The sequence below is a fragment of the Syngnathoides biaculeatus genome, chromosome 6 (assembly GCF_019802595.1).
Source record: "Syngnathoides biaculeatus isolate LvHL_M chromosome 6, ASM1980259v1, whole genome shotgun sequence".
NCBI classification, from domain to species: Eukaryota; Metazoa; Chordata; class Actinopteri; order Syngnathiformes; family Syngnathidae; genus Syngnathoides; species Syngnathoides biaculeatus.
In genome coordinates, this window is record NC_084645.1 from 32,541,315 (window position 1) to 32,557,046 (window position 15,732).

General features: G+C 41.4%; 1 protein-coding gene across 1 annotated transcript in view; it reads left to right on the forward strand.

Annotated features, from left to right (window-relative positions):
- roraa (RAR-related orphan receptor A, paralog a) overlaps positions 1-15,732 on the forward strand; it is a 230,245-nt gene that overhangs the window by 157,264 nt on the left and 57,249 nt on the right. The window lies entirely within an intron of this gene.

Consider the following 15,732-nt stretch of genomic DNA (forward strand, 5'->3'; position numbering starts at 1 on the left):
ACTAGGTTTTCATCTCACTGAGTGCGGATTTACACAGACGGTATTGAAAAATGCAAAATCAGCAAGTGCAATTCGTCTTAAGTTCATCTTAAGTCACATTGCACTTCTCAGAACGCACAAAATGAACTATGCAGCAATTCAGCGTGTTTGGCAGACGCCATCCTGGATGCGCCCGAGTATTAGCTCAGCTTGCGCCTGTTTTTCCACGTGCAACAGTTACTCGGGCCCTATCTGATTACTAGAAGTGTCTATAATCAAGTGGCCTTTGAGTGTATACAGCATATGTCTCATTTTAAACTACTCAGACACATCAAGATGATCATTCCGCTCTTTCACATACGAAGTGGAGTGTCTGTATACTCCTTTGAATGAATCTCCATTGTGCTGACAGACTCTTTACACTGATTGAGAAGCATGGCTTCGCTGGTGCATCTTGATTTATTTGCCCGCCGCTCGTATTGACTTTCTCTTGCTAGAAACGTGCACCCTCACAGAAATCGGCCCACCAATTTGTAGGGATGGAACCCAGTGATTTACGTTCATGTTGCGCTGTCCGAGTTGAAGTGAGAGTTTCTGTCAGTCAGTTCCGCAAAAAGTTGCCGAGGACGATGTTTTTTTTGCATTTTCAGTTGGTTGACACTTGTGTCTTTAAATTTAAAATGATTTGCTCTCAAGAAAAAAAAAATGCAAAGGAAAATGATCTTTTCCAATGTGATAGTTTTTCTATTTGATTGTCCGGTGTGAGATGAAAAAAAAAAATAGAAACTCCCCCCAAACCCTGTCATGTATTTATTTGGTGGATGAGAAAATTGCACCAAATTTTAGTCAGAAATGTTCCAAAAATTGCTCTTTTATGTCATCCATCATCCATGTTATTAACTAAGTTCCTTCTCAACAAACTAATATGAACAATATTTTTATACTTAAATATTGGGTTGATGACTTCCAATTTTTTTGGGGTGGCCTCTTCGGCTTTTAGGTCAAGCAGAAAGGAAGATCTATGTCCCTTTTACGCTGGAACGGTTTTACTGTGTCACGGTGGACTTCCCTTTTCTAATTCAGTTTGTCATCAAAAGTATACAGTATAACCATGAAAAGCAAGGTCAGCTCTGTACAGTATATGTAATAATATGATTATACATAACTTTGGATTATTTTCACTGTGATAACCCAAATCGAGCAGAAACTTGAACTATGATGTGGCTCACGATGAAAATGAGTTTGACAGCTCTGCTTTGGACGGTTTGTGAGGACTTATTACTGGTTAGTACTGATGAAAATTTTTGGTTGATCTGGTTTGACTTCAAAGCTTCCAATGTATATTTTTTTTTTTCATAGGGTGAGGGGGACTTCTCAATCATACCTTTTGATGTTCACATGATGACAGAATCGTCTTGTACCCTACACGGTTTCCTGTTTTGATTTATTTTGTCAGCTTGATCGGACATGGAATTTATCTTCCTTAATAGCGCTGTACATTGCCAATTTAGGCGAAAAATATGTCCCGGTTGCTGGCTAATTTTGCTTGGCAACAGGCGGGCTTCTGTGGAATGGCCCAGGGCAGTATAAGCTGTCTGTGCATTGTTTCAGTGTTCCATGCCCGCATGTTGTTTGAAGGTATTTCATCACATTGTTGCCTTGATTCAGCTCTGTGGGGATTTGCTAGTTGCGCTCAAGTGGGAAGTGCATCCAGCGCATTGTTCAACTCGCGCTGATAATGAAGATCAGCCGGCGTCGGGTCCCCAGAGCTGCACTGAGATAGTCGAGAGAAAGATGCTTGTGCAGACGTAGCGGATCAGGCTGAACGCAAACAGGCGTGGAGGAAACATGTACAAAAGTGAAGCGCGGCAAAGTAAAAAAAAAAAATCTAAACCAAAAATATGTATAAATTGTAGTAGCACACTGTACACCAGACAGACCCTTTAAAAATTGCCTTGATTATGTTCAAATTTGTCTTCATTAATTTTAATGTCATTTTTATGATTATTTTTTGCTGTTGTTGACTTGACACAAAGCATTGAGGCGCTTTCCGTGGAAACTTATTTCCCTCCCAGCGTGGTACTTTTTTTTCCCCCTCTTGGAGACATAAATTGACAGTCTTTTTGTTCCTCTGTACCCCCACTGAAGGTTATGTTTCGCTGCCCTCTTTTTGTTTGCTCCACAAAAGGAGTATTTTCTTTTTGGATGTTTTGGTTTAATCTATTTTTTTTTCCGGAAATAGGTCAGTGTAATCACAACAGTGAGGAATGGACATTGGCTGTTAAAGGGAAATCAATAGAGCTATCTATTTGTCGTAAACCAGGCCAGCGTGATTTTTCTCCATTTTTTCCTCGCGGTCATCCTTTCTCCACTCCCAACACAATATGGCAGCGCCTCATTTTTCAGTAAAAGCATTATATCTGCCATTTTGTGAAATTGCAAATGGCCTTTGTACACGCACTTTCTTTACATAAGTTCCTCGGGGCTCCTTTTGATCACCTCCTGGAGCCCCAGAATATTTTCTAAAAAGGAGAGTGGTCAGCAAAGCCGAAGGGGTGCACAACTGCTTTTTATGCGGACAAGGGGTGCTCTGCCTTTGTTACCCCTTAATCTGGTTCTTCTCTCAGTCTTTCAGAGGAGCCTAGCGAGGCCTCGTCAGCCTTTTTCATCACCCCCCTGTCCTCTATTGTGTGTCACTCCCAAGCTGAAAGGTTCCGCTGCAAAGTGTTGTCAAACTGGAAAACAAGAGTAACTGACGTGTGACAAGGACACAATGCCTTGATGGGCCTGCCAAAAAAACGGAGCATTTCATTTCTCTTCTTCCGCCCCCTCAGGTGAGGTCGGGAGCCGCGTGGCCAGTAGGGCGCGAGCGGCCTCTGGCTCGCGGCCTCCCTGCGCAGAAGTTCGGGTTATCCATCATGCGTCATGTTGTCCGTGCACACAAAGTCACGTGCAGTCGTAGCGCGACAGTGTCAACGGGTATTGGAAGGTTTGATACATGGAGGGCGACGGAGGCGGAGGTCATGGAGCTCTCCAGTTATGATCCTGAGCGATGCTTTATAGGGATGTTCAACGACTGGGGGAGGGGCTTCATAAAACGTCCTTGTCCCATCGTCATCATAGTCATCTTGGGATCACAGCTATTCTCTGCGACCACATCAGATCGCGTCACACCGAGCGCGCACGTCCACACCAATTACACACTATGAAATGGAGAACAAAATCAATTTTCAGCAATATTCCTTGGTGGCTTTTTGGTGCAGCTGATGCAATATCGGGCACAAATTAAGCCTAGTAAAATTCACATGCATAATTTAGCAATTCCTGAATTATGCTGAATACGTACTACTGAACAAACCTTGCATGTTGTTTCTCTTTCATAGTATTATTTTAAAGAAGAGCACTCAAACAGCAGCCTTTCAACATTTTCTTCTGTAAAACAAGTGATTTTTTTTTTTCTCAATGTAGGCTTCAATCTTGGATTTTAGCTTTCAAATTCAGAATTTACTGTAGATTAAAGAGATCCAAATGAATCTGTTACGTAACAAAAAAAATACAACCAAATATGATACAATTGGGACACTGTATGAAGGTTGAATGAGATGTTCCATGTTACTTTGAGATTGCCAAATGTGCAATTTGGATTACATCCACATGAACCTTCCAAACAATATTAACCAAGTTGCCTTCCCAAACAATTCAAACAATCAAATGACTTAAACAAACGACCAAACCTATTATGATGAAATCCTCAGACATGTTTCTAATGGGTAACTGCAGGTACGAAGGGCAACAAAGATTTTACATTCAAAAACAAAGAAAGAGGGCTGGCACTGTGATGTGAAGATTGCCAGCCAAGAAGCTTTTTTTTTTTTTCTGTTTGGCAAAGTGAAGCACAAAAAAGTGACATGTTAGGAGAAGAAAGCAGAAATGCTCACAAAAGCTTTGGGTGATATTATACATTGACGTTTGTGCTGATCGCATTTTGTGCATTTTGTTGAATCTGCTTTATTAGAGGAAAACTTTTTTTTTTTTGCTCTCTCTCTCTCTCTCTCTCTCTCCCTCCATTCCTCCCTCCTGCTCTCTTTCTTCTCCCGGTTGCTATTAATTTGTGTTTCTGTGGGTGTGCAGTGTGAGAACAGGGAGACGTGTTGGTTAACCCATTGTGAAGTTAGCCCTCATCATTAAGATTCTCCAGATAACAGGCATGCGGATTTCTACTGCTCAGCATTATGGGATCCCAGACATCAAAGGCGGGCTTTCATTCAACTCCGTCTGAGGCAGTGTGAGGGGGAAATAAAGAAACCGGGAAGCAGATATGGAGTCAGGAAAATAAGCCGTATTGGCACAAGAGCGCAGAGTGTACACCTACATCATATTGGTTCCAATAGCATTTACAATACCAGCTTCATTTCGTCCACTTCCTAATCTTCAAGGCAAAGAAAAAAAAAAAAAAGTATTAATGATGATCAGCATCAATTTACTACAATATGGTGGTGGTGGAGTCATTGAAGCAGGTCGTGTTTGGCATTGTAATGTTTTATAATGAATTCCACAAATTAAGAGCAATTCATATTACACTGCTTTTTTTGGGGGGGGCCTACACCACACAGAGAAGCAGTGTTGTTCTACTCCAACTACTATAGTTCAAAGTTCAGCACAGTGTGAGGAAAAAAAACATTTTGCTTGAAAACCTAAAGCATTCTGATACAAATAATAATTTTCCTCGTAATCACATTTTACCATGATGTACCGGATTACAAAGCAACCAAAGAATGTACTAAGTTCATCCCCGACATATGAAAACTCATATTGTATATAGCGTGTCCACTCTGGTTCTGTCATGTAAGTCCCTTGCAAAACCTGGCACTCTTGAATCTAAATTAACTAAAGTTCGAACACCGTTCTCTAATTTCACAATGAGTGCGTTCTGAATAATGTTCATTAGGCAGAAATTAACTAAGTCCATTTCACGTTCGCCCAAAATATCAACTACTACTTGTACTTTTTCATTGAACTCGTCCAGGTACGACATGGCATACGAACATTCAAGGAGCCTTATTAGTGTAGTATATAGTGATAACGTTTTCAAAGATTTTTTAGAATTCAATATTATACCATCAGTTATTTCCAACAATCAGATTTAAAAAGAAATCATTCTGCGTTATGAAGTAATAATACTAACATCACAATAAAAAATGTGTGCAAGGTTTAGGTATCCTTTTTATGCCCTTGGGGGTCACCTTTGCTACTTCCTGTAGTATCTGTGATTCTGAGCATGTTTTTTTTTTTGTTTTTTTTATACCTCATCCCTGCTTGGCTGCTTACTCATGCAGAATGGTGATTCTGTATGCCTTTTTATCCCAGAATAGTTTATCTGTGCAACAGGAGGGTTTGATATACTCCCGTCTTGGTTATTTGTATTGTGATAGGTATTTATTACTAACCGATGAAAAACACTATTAAAATTATTAAATTATTATAAAATAAGTGATTCGCATTTTGGTTGTTGAATAGATATATTCTCTGCACACTTTTCCTCAAAATCCTGATTTGGGATCCAAAGAATTCCAGGCAGGATTTTATTAACTGTATATTCTACTGTCATGCTATACTGTAAGCAGTGAGATACTGTGACCAGTGAGAATCATCAAATATTAGTCTCAAGTAAGAGTTACTTTCGAATTATATGACTCAAGCAAATAGTCCTCAAACTAATTGCGTCAGTAAGAATAAGAACGTAGTCAGTGAAGAACTGCTCAAGTACAGAGTAACTAGTACCTTCTTGAAATAAAAATAACTCAATAAAATGTAAATGTGCAAGTTAATATATTGCAGTACTGCCCAATAGCACTTAATCTAAAACTTTTGTATAATCTCAATAATGGGATGAGAATCACCACCTCCAAATCTGAAACGTCAGTCAGAAATGGTTGGTGTGTCCTCTCTAGGTCAGGGATGAGTGAAGTAGTTCAAGTATCTTGGGGTTTTGTTCATGAGTGAGGGAAGAATGGAAGAAGAGATCGACAAACTGATGGGTGCAGCCTCTGCAGTGATACAGACTTTGTATCGGTTCGCTATAGTGAAAAAGGATCTTAACAAAAAAAGGAAAGGCAAATCTTTCAATTTAACGGTCGATTTATGTTCCTATCCTCTCTTTATGGTCACGAGCCGTGGGTCATGACCGAAAGAACAAGATCCCGGATACAAGCGGCCGAAATGAGTTTCCTCCGCAGCGTGTCCGGGCTCTCCCTAAGAGATAGGGTGAGATGCTCGGTCAACCGGGAGGGGCTCAGAGTAGAGCCGAAGTGACAGATGAGGTGGCTGGGGCACCTGATTCGGTTCCCTCCTGTTCTCCTCCCCGGTGAGGTGTTCTGGGCACGTCCCACTGGAAGGAGACCCCAGAGACGACCCAGGACACACTTGGCTGGCCTCGAAGGACCTCAGATTCCCTGCAGAAGAAGTAGATGAAGTGGGTAGGCAGACAAAAATTTGGGGGTCCCTGATAAAGCTACTGCCCCCATGACCTGATGCAGGATGCACCACTCCCTCTGACTCCCTCTTACAACTGGGCTGTGGATGTTTTTAGAAGTTACAGATCAAATTCACACACATTAAATCATTAATTCATTTTACATAAAATCGCGGGGATGCTGGAGCTTATCCTAACTATCTTGGGTCAAAAAGCGGGATACACCTTGAACTGGTCGCCAGCCAACTGCAGGGCACATAAAAACAAATAACCATTCGCTCTCACATTCACACCTGCCTACTACCACGCATGTTTTTGGAGTACCGAGAGAAAACCCATGCAGGCATGGAGAGATCATGCAAACGCCACACAGTAGAGGGAGGCTAGATTTACATCCAGTTAATCAGAACTGCCACCATTTCAGGTTTTAGTGCTCAAAACAAAAAACACATGAAGAGGTCCTTGTATAACCATTATTTGCTTGATCCACTAAAATGACTGAAAGAACAAACTGTTGTGCGCACTTATTGATAAAAAGTGTGTGTGTGTGTGTGTGTGTGTGTGTGTGAGAGAGAGAGAGAGAGAGAGAGAGAGAGAGAGAGAGAGAGAGAGAGAGAGAGAGAGGAGAGAGAGAGAGAGAGAGAGAGAGAGAGAGAGAGAGAGAGAGACAGAACAGAACAGAATGTACCCCAAAAGATTCATGTTTAACAGTTAATTGTGACAAGAATAGTGCTCATGTTGCAATGTGTACAGCAAAAACATTTGCAACTTACCGGAAGGTGTTTTTTCAAGTTAGAAGTGATCTGAAATGTGGGCAAAGACAAAACAACGCTGCATGTTAAAGCTGTTGTTTTTCGTAGTCTGCAATGCAAACACGGGCCGCATGTGGCTGTCGCGAGTCACTTGATTGACCCGTGAAGCCCAGTAGAAGATTTTGTTTGCAGACATGTGACTTTCTTGTGTTGTTCCATTGGCGAGCATCAGTCAAACGTCACTGCGGTGATCACCGTAGATTTGAGCAACGGCACCCGGCGCGGAAGTCGAAAACGGAAGGTTAAAAATAGATCCTACACGCAATAATTGAAAAACAAAAGTCGCGAGTGGCATATAGATCATTTTAACACAGTAAAAGTACTGTTTCTTCTTGACAAAAGTACTCAAGTAAAAGTGAAATTTCTGATGCATTAACTCATCCAAAATGTTACTTGAATAATTGTAATGGAGTAAATGGAACGTGTTCCAACCAACCTCCAGCTCTCAGTCAAATTCTGCTTCTTCTTCTGTTTCTTTAATCAAGTAGGATTTGAACATTTTCATTCTTTTGCCATTGAATGATCACATCCCTCCTTGGTGTGGTGCTATTGTGCGTTTACTATTACATCAGTGGAAGATGGAACTTGTGTGCGAGACGATTGAATGTACAAGCAACAGAAATGTGCTGCTTTCCATTATTGTGTTGGATTACAGAATCAAGGTCGACTCACAAGACACAGAGCAGCATTATCCCTTAATCCCGTGTTTTGGTTTCAAATAGCCTTTTTAGGCCTAATCTTCACAAGTAAAATGACAAACATGAAAACCGAGGCAGGTATTAAAATGTGTATTAACTGGAGTGGTAAGGTCAAAAGCTTACACTGACTGAGAGTCTCAGTATTACGGGAAAGAGCAGATGATCAGGTGTTTGCCACTAATGTTGTTATGTGCGCATTACAGAGGACTCGTGAGTCTTGTGATGGAATGCCTTCCGGCGGTTTGAAACGGATAAATCGGAGAACTTTTAATCCAGACTGTGACTCATTTTTATGTTTGTTTTTGCCTCTTTACACTGTAGTATTTAATTTTAAGAGGTCATTGAATTTCATCTGGCCTGTTGCACTGGTTGCACAACTTCATTTGATCACTAAATATAGCGAGTGACGACAGTCCTGCATTACAGAAACCATTGACTAAGCGGGTGGAGCTGTGTCGGTCAGGTTCGGTTTTAGCGCGGCACAAGGAAATTTAAAGGTTCTGTGAAAGACTAAAAGTGGGCCAGCTGCAACTGCCTCCTGTTGACCTACCTTATTCAGAGGGTCCGGTACAGACTGATGACAGGACTTCTCCTCTGCGGACCACATTACTAATGTGTGAAGGTGCGAGAGGAGCGCACCCTGTGATGAATCACTTCCCAGCACCTATGGCATCCTCATAAGTCTAAAGTAAAATAGTTGAACGAGTGCGTAGTATAAAAAAAAAAAAAATTAAATTAAATCCAAAATACCTTTTGTGGGATCCACTACGGAGAAACTGTCTAAAGAGAATAAGGGAGGAGGCTAAGTAATGCGTGTCGCACATCGCCCCGAGATCTTCCTCAATCTTCAAAGAAACGTATTGTATTCCCTGTGGTGGGTCAGTTGTTTTTATAAAGCACCGAATAGTTGCCTGCTTTATAATAAATGAGGGTAATCTGCATTGTTGGCCAGATTGTCTCGCTGGACCACTAAATTAAGTCATACAAAATGTTGTTGTTTTTTTAAGGTACAAGTCGTTCTTATAAGTATCCAAGTAGTTGCAGGAGAAATGACTGCCTCATTATTCTCAAAGAAGACAGAATAGTGGGTTTTTTTCTCCTCTGCTTTTGAACTTTTGTTACTTGGTGGAGAGGTGAAGCATGTTAGAACCAAATACATTTTGGTGCCAGTTTTGGAAAAAGTACAGATCATTTTTTTTTCTTTTGTACTTATATTATTGAAGACAAAAACATTTCCCAATGTCTCCGTTATTCATGCTTTCTCAGTTGGGTCAATATTAGTTATATGCATTTAGTATCATCATTTGAATCATCATTTATCATGAAAATGTAGGGTGATAATGAAACGCTGTTTTAACCACAGCGTATTACCAGTATAATGTGTCTTAAGATGTGTTTCCTTCACTTTATACCATTTTGGGTTTTTTTTTTTCCATTCAATATAATGAACGGAAATTTGGCTTGTCGCTTACTCTGCAGGGCACCATGACCCTAAACAGGAGAAGTGCTTTTGAAAATGGATGGATGGGTGTACATCCATCCATCCATCCATCCATTTTCTGAGCCGCTTATCCTCACAGGGGTCGTGAGGGCGCTGGAGCCTATCCCAGCCAACTTTGGCCAGGAGACAGCGTATACCCTGAATTGGTCGCCAGCCAATTGTAGGGCATATATAAACAATCAGTCACATTCACACATATGAGCAATTTCGAGTCTTGTATTAATCTACCATGCATGTTTTTGGGTTGTGGGAAGAAACTGGAGTGCCCGGAGAAAAGGCACGGGGAAAACATGCAGACTTCACACAGGTAGGCTCATGATTTAAACCCCAGTCCTCAGAATTGTGAGGCAGATGCTCGAACCAGTTGTGCACCATGCCGGATGAACATCTGTTTTGTAATTTTCAAAATGTTACTTGTGTAATTGGATGTTGCCAGACTTAACATTACCATGTAGCAATTGATGTAAAACCCTTCAGATATTCCAAATACTGAGTATGTATCCAACAGTTCACGGTCAGCTTGCTAACTGAATCATGTCGCTAAGGTCCGCCATGTGCTCATTAAATGCTAACATTAGACAACAATGACCAACGTGTCATTGTCTACCTGCAGTTAATATTCATAAAACAGTGACGGAGCTTGACCAATTATATGTGCCGCGTGTTTCTGACACCTAGATATCCACTACTTCCACATATAAATGCATACATACTTACAGAGAGACTTCGTCGTAACTACCTAGCAAATGAGGTGAGTGTTTGCTTGGTTCTGATTGAAATTAGCATTGTTAGGTCATGATGGAAGTCTGTGCCCTCCTTAGTGTATAACATCTCTGATGCCTTACAAACTACGATGAAAAAAAATATGGAACACAGACCTGCAAGTAGAGTGTTAATTGTGATTCAGTTCCAACAAAATCTGTCATACAGTCCCTGAGCTGAACTTATAATTGGAATGGGACAAACGGAACGTATGCACATGTCATATGTATGATCAATAATTGGAGTATTTCTTGTGAGACACGTTTTATACTCATCTACAACCATGTGTTTCTTTTTGCTTTAATTATAGGCAACTTAGTTTGGTAGCTGTGCACTTGGCTGTTCTGTTTTCTTGTTTATTTTTTGCCTCAAGCCAGAAGGTTAACTATTTTAGTTTACACGCCTACCTGCCCCCTTAGATCTGGCGTCAGGCTATATTGGAGTGTGTCTGTTGGAGACGAGGTAATACATCACATACACCGGGGGGTCTCCCTGGTATGCTCCTCAATAATGAAGTTCATTCGTTAACTTCTCCCTCAAAGGCCAAGTTCCCCTGGTGCCCTTTTCAGCCGCCTTTGCAACTCTTACCGGAGTCACCCGACCGGCGGGGGAAAACAGAAGGAAAAAAAAAAAAAAAACACATCATCATGCTTTTCCCCTTGACAGGCCCAGCGGTTGGCATTGCGAGGCATGAAGAATAAGCAGGTCCATTACCAATCCCTCATGCCTGGTTATGGGCATAATTATCACAGGGAGAATGACCTGCTCTGTTTGGTTTGTTGCAGAGGAGGCGCACCTTCCTAATCACCTCCTACTTCCCTCCTGTCGTCCTCACGCCACGGTGATGGAGCTGTTTTTTTCGGGATGGGTGGTGTGGGTCTTGCCAGTTCATTAGAATTCACAGGGTTCCACCTCCCCGCGTAGCCAAGCTAAGCCTCTCACACTGGCTGCCGTGCCTGCGATAATCTCCCCACCTTCTTCCCTTTTTCTCCCATCCTTTTCCCCTCCGTCCCCAAGGGCAGCCTTGCACAAAAGAGCTCGGCAGCAATTCATTGTTAAATCTCGTTCCTATTGATCTATTGAAATATTGTTCCACGGGATGTGCCGTGGCACTCCAGCAGTGCCAGTGATCTCGTTTCACCAAGCGAGTAAACGGATTCATTCCACTGAGTGACAACCTTTGTTGGATAACTCGACGTGCGTATTGTTAATCAATGCGAGAGGCATTGCGGTGGATTGTGTGCCGCGAAAGAGCCACAAGCCAAGTAACGGCAGTAACAACTGTGCAGCCACTAAAACAAAACTGCGTGTAAATAATAAATGTATGGACCAGGGTCTTGCCACGATTGCCCGCAAGGGTCATTTCATGCAAAGTAGGCGTTAAATCTCCTTCAACTTGGTGGGGCCTTCCTGCCGAGGAAATTTTAATGCTCAAGCCTTTAATTCAGTTGATTTGGAAATACCTGGGGCTCTCATGTTGCTGTTTACGCGGAAAAATACATTCAAACCAAGCACTATAAATATCTGTAAAACAAAAGGCTATGGCCTTGTCAAGCCTTTACTGGCTTGTTGAATTTGATTATATGACAGCTGACAGTTTTGTACTTCACCTATGTACGAGTGATATGCTTTCAAATGGCTCTCCTTTGACCCTTCTGTTCTATAAATACGGTGTGTTTATGTGTAAATGAGTGACAAATATGGAGTGGAGCTGCCTTGACCCGTGGAAACTGCGTGTAAAGGATGCGCGGCAGCAGGAGGTTGCGGTATCATCAGATTGGATCGGGTGAAAAATAAAACATATAGCTGCCACATTACTTCACTGAATACAGAAAATCGTATTGAAGTATGCGCGGTATGTATGTGCTCCTGTGGATTTAATCCAGCATGCTTCTCTCCTTTTACTGTGCTTCAGTGTGTATATATTTTTTTTCTTTTTGTGATTTATTGAAGTCTTCCCACTAACCCTAACCTAACCCACAATCCCGCAGGAAATTGTTTGAAGTGGCCCCAAATTGTTTTAGGATTGTGCATTGTGGGCTTGTGTTATTATGACTCTGATATTATACCCAGCACTCCTTGGCATCTATATTAAATTGATCTGTATTGTTTTCATGGAGTGCTTGTTGCAGTTTGTTAATTTTAACACTGCTTCAGGCACGCTGGTGAGTCTAGAAAGACCCAGGTGGCTCAGTTTGGGGAATATAAACCTCCTTTCTTTTTTTACTATCTCCTGACAAACTCTGGCACACAACCATGTAGTCAATCACCGTTAATCCAGAGAGGTCAGAGGTGGAGGGGGGGGGAGTGCCACGACATGCAAACGACAAAAGTCTCCTGTCTCTGACGGCAGACAAGAATAGTTAGCGTGGATCAGCGGCGCGGTGAGCGAACGCGTGCATGTGAGTGGAGAATGGCGACTGACAGACTGCTAATGAGGCTATTATCAGTTCTGGTCCGCTCCTCCTCTCCGGGGGCGCCGGGGCCGGTGCTGCTGCGCTTCATCTCAATTGAATTCAATTCCATGAAGCTTGTTTACAAGAGGTACATTTGCGTGAATGAATCTAAGAGGAGGGCAACTCGTGACTCGATGGATCGAAAATACACACACGGCTCATAATGCATGTGTCACGCTCAAGTGAAAGATCAATTTATTGCACGCTGTTAAAATAGTGTGGTTGTATCTTGCGTATCATTTAGATTTCGGCAATTCAACACCTTTTGTGCTGATTTATATGTACTGAACTGAAGACTCTTCTTACAAAGGTTAGAAAAAACATCAAAAGTATCAGTGTTAGTGCTAATCACACTAACACTGATACTTTTTATGTTTTTTCTCAAGACATAGAGAATTTAGTCAAATGTATTATTACACTTGAATGCAACCATAATAATCCCACCCCATCATCTATTCTGATTCTCAAAATGAGCAGGAAGTGGCCAAAAATGGAGGGGAAATGACACGGGGTGCTGCAAAATAAACAGGAAGTTCCCAAAAATGAACAGGAAATGGCGCTGAAGGCTCAATTTTTACAGGAAGTGCCCCAAAATGTACTGGAAGTTACCAGGAAGTGGCCTAACTTCAACAGAAGGTGTTCCAAAATAAAGAGGAAGTGACCTGCAAGTGACCCAACTTCTTATACTAAATTGATGTACAAGGCTATAATGTGTTCATTTTAACATTCTTAACTGTTGTACAATGTGGTAACTAGGCATAATATCCAGACCTAAAAACACAAAACCACTAACTAAAACCACTTAGACTCTTGCAGTCTAAATTGTGTAATCATGTGCAGTATATTAGAATCTAAAAGCTGGTTTATTTTTATTATCCCTAGACTAAATGGTTCATGTGAAGTAGCACTGAAATTACGTGATATCTAGCTTCATGCGACTTAAGAGGAAATGTAATTTTTCATGAAAATATTGGTTGATTTCCCAATTGCTCAATCTTGGGAGAGCTCCACTGTTGCAACAATTTGTAGCGTAACCTGTTGTCATTGCGTATATTTATGAAATTAATTCTCACCGCTCTCGGCCTAGCCTTGTCAAAAATCAAAAAGGAAACTAATGCACTTTAATTAGGATAAGATATTTTCTGTTGAGTCACTGATAGTGTAGTGGTACACACGCCTGCCTTTGGTGCGGGCACCGTGGGATCGATTCCTGCTCAGTGATGGTGTCGATATCTGCCCTGTGACTGCCTGGCGACCAGTTCAGGGTGTAGCCCGCCTTTCACCCGAAGTTAGCTGCGATAGTATACAAAAGGTGGCACGGTGGTTCAGCTGGTAAAGCGTTGGCCTCACAGTTCTGAGGTCCCGGGTTTAATCCCAGACCTGCCTGTGTGGAGTTTGCATGTTCTCCCTGTGCCTGCGTGGGTTTCCTCCAGGCACTCCAGTTTCCTCCCACAGCTCAAAAACGTGCAACATTAGTTGGACGCCCTAAATTGCACCTAGGTGTGATTGTGAGTGGGGCTTTTTGTCTCCATGTGCCCTGCGATTGGCTGGCGACCAGTTCAGGGTATAACCTGCCTGCTGCCCGTTGGCAGCTGGGATAGGCTCCAGCACTCCAAGGGACCCTCGTGAGGATAATGCAAAGATAGTGGATGGATGGATATTTTCTGTATTTTGGAAAAAAAAAACAAAACAAGATTTTACAATTGAATCTGATGAAAATATCTAATCAGTGTGAAATGTAAAAAAAGTGTTTTGTGTCCCCTAAATAACTCTAATAAATGGTGAATGTTTTTTTTTTGTTTTTTTTTTTTAGCCCTTTGTCATTGCTTTGACAGGTTTAGCATGCTGAGATTATTTAGCTAAATTTCTGCCCCCTCTTGAGATTAATTTCTGAATTGCTTTTGCATCAGAATATTTCTATGGAGTCTCTTTTTGCTGAGTTCGCACAGGTGTAGTGGGCCTAATGTTGCTGGGCAGACTTCTCATCACGAACGAATTTCTCACGAGAATATTTAGTCAGTGGCCAAAAGAGATTGTCCCCTTCGTGCCAAGCTAACATCAGCTCAGAGTGAAAGAATTCTAATGAGTAACATTCTCAAGTGGTTTTCTATTTCAACCCCCGTCATTTGAAGTGAGTGTGGTCACAAACAGGAAACGGGCTTATGTGCCTTGCCACATGTACATACACGAAATGGCTACAGCATAAGTACACTTGTACAGTCATAAACGAGCCAATGAAAGAATATTGCATTTTTTTCCCATTGATATTAAAGCGTAGCTTTACTTTGACATGAATGTGGTCAGATCAATCTGCAATGATTGAGAGATTGCCTTAATGTGTTAACAACGCCACATTACTGCCAGCAGACCATCAGGTCCTTGAGAGGTTAATCAATGGCGTAATGAACATGTATCAGCATCTTATTGGCATTCTGTCACAGGCAATGTGCAGCACTCAGGGAAGAATGTGGTCAATGGCAAATGTTAGCGGGGAAAAATATCTCCCCATGGAGCAAAAGGCATTGGAATATATTTTCCTGACGTGCCATATAACTCTTTATAGGCAACTTCATTAAATTCATTCATACCTGAAAATGTACAATTCTAGCCTGGGCTGATACAAGTATATTGTAGATTACAAATTGCTCAGAATGTTAACCCCTCAAAATGATTGTCACACAGTATAGGCTGTATGGCAATTGTCACATGGTTGAAATCGCCACGAGTTTGGACAACCACACTCCTGATTATTTTCCGGTAATTGTGAAATATGAGACGTTCTCAGGGGGAATAAATTGAAGTGGTCTACAGCTACATGTTTCTATTTTCCTCCTGGTTTGTATTACTACATGTTGTGTTCTTGTAACCAACAGGAATAAATTGTATTTTTAGTCATTTGTTGTAGTGAGAATAATCTGAATTCTTAGATGCATTATGATAAATATATGTATATATGAAATGGATTAGTATGCAAGTGAATATTAAATTATGTTGTTAGAAAGAAAAAATTGGAACACGGATTGTCAATGTGCTGCACATCAGGCTGTGCAAT